The sequence below is a fragment of the Pundamilia nyererei genome, unplaced genomic scaffold, assembly GCF_000239375.1.
Source record: "Pundamilia nyererei isolate P.nyererei 1_Seehausen unplaced genomic scaffold, PunNye1.0 scaffold00017, whole genome shotgun sequence".
In the NCBI taxonomy this organism is placed as follows: domain Eukaryota; kingdom Metazoa; phylum Chordata; class Actinopteri; order Cichliformes; family Cichlidae; genus Pundamilia; species Pundamilia nyererei.
This window is the reverse complement of record NW_005187418.1, coordinates 3,597,251-3,604,387: the sequence shown is the minus strand read 5'-3', so window position 1 is coordinate 3,604,387 and position 7,137 is coordinate 3,597,251. Positions and strand designations below refer to the sequence as shown.

At 38.8% G+C, this 7,137-nt stretch overlaps 1 protein-coding gene across 1 annotated transcript in view; it reads left to right on the top strand.

The window, feature by feature from the left end:
* The first annotated feature begins 2,085 nt into the window (after window positions 1-2,085).
* scn4aa (sodium channel, voltage-gated, type IV, alpha, a) overlaps window positions 2,086-7,137 on the top strand; it is a 32,800-nt gene continuing 27,748 nt past the window's right edge. The window contains exon 1 of the mRNA XM_013909008.1: window positions 2,086-2,150. The gene's annotated coding sequence lies outside the window, so the exon portion shown is untranslated. The remainder of the gene's footprint in view (window positions 2,151-7,137) is intronic.

The window sequence follows — 7,137 nt, the reverse complement described above, 5'->3', positions numbered from 1 at the left end:
CTCTGGAAAGTGTCCCCTTTAGACTCAGTTTTAATGAACATGCCATAAAATTGCTGGACTGTCTCCATTCAACCTCAAGTCCAAGTCATGCTGGCCAGACATGAGATATGAGATGTTTTGTCACATTTGGAATATGAGGTGTTGTTATCTGGGTCATAAAGTATCCTGCTCATTTCACCACAAACCAAAAATAATACTGTGAAATATTCATGGTAATTATTCTTTTTCAAAATGTGTACTTCTTCATTTTTTCATTTATTAGTAGTCAAGGATTCAAGGCCTTAAGTTGTATAATTGACAAACAAAATACTACCTGAATCACTGATCAAACTTTTAAGCCAGATCTATTTAATCATTTGGGATTATTTTATTTTATATGCTGCTCACTGTGTTCTGAAACTGAGACAGTAAGCTGGCCTGAGGGAGAGGAGAAGGTGGGAAATTTGTAGCAGGCTCCATTTCCAAGAAACCAATGACACCCAGTTAACATTTGTAATCGCAGGTATCATTTTCCTTGTATAATCATACTACACACCTTTCAGCCAAATATAGCCTTCACATCGACATGAGGGACTTTCACAATCAGGCCCTCTGACTGCATATGTGGATGATTTTTAAACCAAGTGTGTTGTTTGTATAATGTGACCCTCCATAAATTTGATAAGAGGTGACATCCTCGTATTAATATTATTGTCATTAAACTGCAGATGCAGGTTTAATTTGAGTCATAGATGTGGGGGAAGCACATTTAGTAAACATTTGATACTTTTCATACATAGATTTTTAACATCAGCATAATACACGTTTTGATTTTTAAAAAAAAGAAAAACACTAAAATCGGTGGTAGTCCGTAGTAAGTCTTTTACTTCTTTCATGTCTTTTATTGGGGTGCAAAGACATGTGTTTTAGCTACTTAGGTGGGAACCTTAAATCTATAAGTATGTTTTATTATTTCAAATATTCTTTCAAACATTAAATTGGGGCCATCGAGTGGGTCCATTCACTGAATGTCTTTAAAAAGTGTGTTTTGGAGAGAAGTTGGACATACAGAATGGTAAACCAAACTGCCAATTTACTCAGAGCAGCAGTTTGATTTATAACCCTCGTGCTTCTTTGTAATGGCAGTAAATTATCAAAAGTGGTCAAAACTGATGCACATTGTTAAATACCGAACTGTTGACATCAGAATGGCCTGATAACAAGGGGAAGGTGTCCCACTATAAGTGAGTTCACACAGGAGTTTCATCCATTATCCCCACATCCCACTTATTGATGCAATATATTTCTATTGGCTCCAGTCTGTAAGGATGGTATCAGCCACACAGCTGACATAATAGCTCACAGTGGAAACAGTTAGTGTAAGAGAAAGTTTTAATATAGATGTTTATTATTTAGGCTCATAAACATCTGGAAAAAAAAATTAATCCAGATTTTCAAACTGTACATTTCTTTTTCTCGTGTACGAACCTGCAAAGTATGCTCAAGTTTATTTCTGAAATCAGATAAATGGATTACAAACACACAAGAATACTGAAATACAATAAGTTTAACACCTCTGATTTAAATATTTTATTGGTGAACAGAGCTGAGATTTTAAGGTTGTTGTTTTTTTCTTTTCTTTTCTTTTCATTAAATTCAACCAAACACCTGCAGTCCTGTTTTCAGACTATGTTTAACTCCTCTGTGTTTATATCAGCACTCTCCGAAGTGCTGATGCAAACGTATTATGTCACCAGAAGGTCTTAATGTGCAGATTTTTCACATTCTGGCAAAACCCAAAACTACTTCAGCTCTCAGTTCCTTATTTTTATAATGCTCAACAGATTATGCTCCAAAACTTTTAAGTGAGAGGAATCATGCGCTCATGGGTCCGTGCTGGGGAGAAGAAACCGTCGTGCGCTCCGTTCATCAGCGCTGCCGCGGTTCTTTTCTTCTCTCTGCCACAAAATAATAGTAATCGAGTCTCACTCTGGGAAATGCGCTCAGGAGCGACCAGCGGTGTGGGAACGGGACGCGATTCCGGTACCGAAGTGTCAAAGGTCTGATTTTACCTGCAGCGACTCCTCCGGTTTCACTGCAGGACGCCACACTGCGCCAGCAACAGCCGCCTTGCAGCCCCGCGCTGGAAGGAGAAGAATTGCGTTCTCAGTGTAAGACTTGAAAGAAGACACTGTTTTATTTTTCTATTTTCTTGGATTCTGTGGAAATATTTCTGTTCCCGTGCAAGGTAACGCACCACCTGTATTCTGTTGCCTTCCATGAGCCTGGAGGTGGCTCCTGCATTAAGTTAAGACTCGGAAAAAGTTGCCTGTCTGGCTGCAGTTTTGGGAGGGGTTTGATGATTATTTGGCGCTGTTTGGTGTCTTCATTGGTTGTGAGTTTGCTATATTTGCTCCCTTACTTGAAATTAAACGGAACAAGTTTGGTATCTTCCAGATTTTAAGATGAGGGCAGTTAAGCTATTCTTTAGAATCACTTGATTTTATGCTCTTCTTATTTGGACTGGGGTGAAACCTTCACAGTTTTCTGTGGCTGGGTACTGCGTACTTCCGCGCCAATCAAAAAAATAAATAAATGAAAAGCTTTTTGATAAGAGAGGCTTTGGATTTGTTCCAGAAATACACTGTAATTGAGCTAGACAGATTTATGGCTTCACAAAAGCTTATTAAATATGTTTATGAGGAAGCATGTGGTTGTTTGTGTGCATACATAAGCTGTGACAAATTATTTCATTGCAAATGTTATGCAATAGTAAGGCAGGGAAAGCGTATGTGAACATCACAACAGGGCCGTTTCTACACCTGCGAGGTGAAACTCCCATGTGGCACGTAGCTGTAATGTCCAGTGTGGACACTGCAACCTTCTCAAAACCCCCACCACGCTTCCTCTTGCAGAGACAGGGTTGTATTTTTAGCTCATGTCTTCATAGCAGATGGGCAAGATCCTGTGATGCTGTGGATGCTCCTACCCAGCCGTTTCCATTAATCCATGCTGCCAAAATCAGAGGTCCAGGACTATGCATACAGCCTGGCTCCATGCAGGCAAAGCGGCGTCAAAAACCCGGAGGCTGGTGTTTCTGTTAGAGGCTGCCAACAATGCACCTGCAGATCTTATGTAACAGCTGGACTTACACAGTGGAGGCCAAGCAGTAGGATCAGTGCAACTTCCAACATGGGTTGGGACCTCAGGGGGCATTTTTAAACATTTTTAAATTTTATTTTCACAATTTTAGTTCATATTTAAATTTAAAAATACAAAGTTGTAGTTTCTGTTCTGCATTCTTCCCTAACCTTCTTACTTGTGACCTGACATATCTGGTGTAAATACATATGTGTGTTTTTTCATATGCACAAAATGGAAATTTTATGGAGAGATCTGTTGGCTTCTTCTCCAGGAGTGTGTTTGTGTGTCTTGTATCAGATGTTCTTGGATGCAGAAGGTGTCGGTTTTGAGTTACTTTCACCAAGTAAGACCATGTGACTGCCTGGCCGGGGCTCTGTATTTTCCACAGTATTCAAAAGGTGAAATAAGGTTAAAGATAAGTAAAGATTTTTTCTAAAAAACATGATCTAATTTATTCAGCTACCTGATGCAGTGTATTTGTCTTTAAAAAATTGTTTGTCTTTGAAATATTATTTAGTGAGATGGTTCAAACATTGGCAGCCCCTCATATAGATGTCTGTTTTTTAAGGTCTCTGTTGGTGTTATGGTTATGATAATAGCTCCCCCTGGTCCCACACAAGCTGGATGGAATATTCTCCATATCACTTCCACATGTAATCTACTCAGATTTCCGCTCACTGAGTGCAAAGGCCAAATGGGTCAGTTTGAGACCACAGAAATCTGTTTAGAAAGTTGTATCAGACCAGAGGACAATTTTACAGGAAGAGAGCGTTCATACCACCACCAATGCTGAGAATTCCCTCTTCACAATGCATGAATTGCGCCTCTATCTCTGGATTTTTTTGTGATATTTCCTTTGTGGCGTCAAAATGATGTCTCACAGTTTTTCTTATTTCATTTTCATGTGTTGCTGTAAGGTGAGGTGATATGAAATGTCTAAATTTGCCTTATCACCTTATGATAAAAAAAAATCCATCAGAAAGTTTCTATATCCACAATCAGATAGAATCATGCAGTGCCATCAATAAGATTTTGAGTAATCCTGCGTGACAAAAATAAATAAATTAATACATACAAAAATAAAATACACAAACGAATCATCCGTAATGATGGAAATAACTTTAACTCTTTTTAAAACAAGCTTGCTTCAGTGGTGATCTCCTGCTGTCACAGCTGCGATGGCAGGCTGTGTGGAGTGTGGAAATTAGGACCCAAGATGCAGGCACAGCCTCTGATGTGAGTGAGCATTATTTTGACAGTGACGGTACAAATAGCAGTGATGATGGCAAGTGCAGAACCTAAACTGGAAAAAACTAACAAAAGCAAACTTGAACCCTTTAAATGGCAACACATGGAGACAGGGCAAAACACAAACAAACCAGCAAAAAGCAGGTAAAAACACAGGGCTTATATACACACAGAAACAATCAGGGAATGAGAAAAAGGAGGGAGAAACAGCTGGGGTAATTAGACAAGAGCACAGAGAACACTAGACACTGGGAATAATCACAAACAACCCAAAATAAACAAAACCACAGAATATTAATCAACTTAAAACATAAACACGGAATCCACAGACTCCAGACCGTGACATCTGCGTTACCTCTAAGGCTTACTTTCCCCACTTGAAATCTCATATTCTATTAGTATCATGATGTTTTGAAGTCGTCACCCTCCAGGAGCTCAAACATTTATGTAAGCAGTCGCTGTAGTCAGCCAGAAGCACATTATTAGGCAGTTTTCTTTAATGAAAGTCTGGATTAAAAATCTATAGCTATTCAAGATCTCTGTCTAAATAAATAAATGAATCTGGGTAAATTCCCAGATGATTAAATATGCAACTATTTTGCTGGTAATAACTGAAATGAGTAAAGAAAATGAACAGCCTATTTATGCAAAATAATTCATAACTTTATTGGGGGGTTATATTGGTTGGGTCTGATTTTTTTTTTGGGGGGGATCCATAACCCCCCTACACCCCCTGGAAATTACGCCCCTGCTATGATTTGTCTGTTGGTATCCATGCACTTTGGTTTGGTTTGAGCATTGCGAGAGCCACTTTAGATGTGGTATTTGGGCCAATTTGCACTTGTTTCTGCCTTTTCTACATCAACTTGTATTGGAAATAACTTCTTGTAAAGGAAAAGTAAAAATCTTGGTACCGGTTGATGATTACAAATATAAACTTATTTAATGCTACAGTCACACAAGGGAAAATAGACTGTAGACCTTAGCATGGCTAAAAGTACTGTGACCATGTGCATTGAACTTGTGATCTAATTTCATCTGAAAGGGTTACTTTGTAGACAGGGACCAGATTTGATACCACTCTCGTCTATGTAGCCAGTGCATTAACCAGGTGGCAATCAGTTAAGTCTACCATTGCAAAGAGATGCAGTGCAGACAAGTTGTGCTCATTGGCACAGACTGACTAAGATTCATTGAGCTATATGTTGGCAAGCTGTCTTTACAAATTAGATGGCAGTTATTTGCCAATCTGCCCAGAGTGATTGCATTTAGTCCAAGTCGGGTTGTGATTGTTTGGAAACAGGCTGGCTTCCAGTAAGCAACCTGTGATTGAAAGAAGTCACCTAGAGGTTGAGGGTGTAGCATGCTTAGACCCATTACTGAAGAATAAAGACTGAACTATATAGGAGGCATTATCTCTGAGTAATGCTGTTGCACTTTTTCCCCTTTGTAGTGCTTCTTAAACATTTCTATACCTTGCATCCCCCCTGAAATCTATGCCTATGGTAGTAGCATACAGTAACACCACAGGGAGAAGCAACAGGTGCAGTTTCTGTTAGTGTGGCTTCCTGTGAGAGTATGAAATCTATGGGTAATTGGTGGATGACAATGTGAGAGCAAACTACAGTGTTGTAAGTTGACCCCGTGAGAAAAAAAGGGAACAGGAGGATGGCAAATGCCAAAGGATGTGTGAATAAAGGTCCTTGTTTGCTCTGTGGTGCTGTCATTTATAATTACACAGCACTCATTTATGTGCATTGAAGGGACTGAGATGTCTGCTGTGTGACCACAAGATTTGTCTTTGAACTCCAAGCTGCTGTCATGCTTGTTTGATGTGACATTTTTTTCCCCTCAAGATCTCATTGCTCTTCTGATTATGTCAGCAACTTGAGGATTTGGTGTTTGATTAACCCTCTCAAGGCAGGCATTGCCGATTTGGAAGTTAAAAACTAACAACCTGATTACCCCACATACATATTTTATGAGTTTCTTTTACTCAGAAGTACCACTGCAGGACTTGGTTGTGCATTAGCAACAAAAGGTTTAATTTGAGCCTGAGAGGGTTAATGGTGGTTAAATGAAATGTATTTACTGTCTCTGAGTATACAGCACACTCTCTATCACCATCTGAACTCAACCTGCCCTTGTGATAAAAGCCAAAAGCCAGCTGAGTTGGTTTCCAGAGGCGAATATTGGCAATTGCATTCCCCAGCCATATAATGTAACGAAGAGGTATCTACATTACCCCGTCTATATCCTCAGCTGGAATGTCTCAGGTCACATGGTGTCCACTGACATGCAAGGTGATATATATATTACTGTCGGGGAAGGCTTCTGAAATCCGACATTCCCTCCTCTGTTTCCAACTGTGTCTGACAGCATGGAGGCATGGCCGTGATGATGTGTCTTAAGTTTTACTCTCAAGATAAAACCAGTGGAGGAAAGGACCTTTCAAGAACTATACTTAATGAAATAATAAAGAACTTATAAAGTATGATAAATATTAATGCAACTATATTTTAAAGGCGAGATTGTACTTTATATTCTATTGGATTAATTTTATTTCTTTCTTCTTCTTCTTCTTCCTTTTTTTTTATTTTTATTTTTTACAAATACCATACTAGGTTTTTACTCTGGTCAATTTTAATAGCTAATACTTTCAAGAATGCATTTCAATAAATCCCCTTTTACTCTCCACTCTTTTTTTTTTTTTTTTTTTTTTTTTATCCCGTTTATTGGATAAATCATTCATCATCTGATAATACA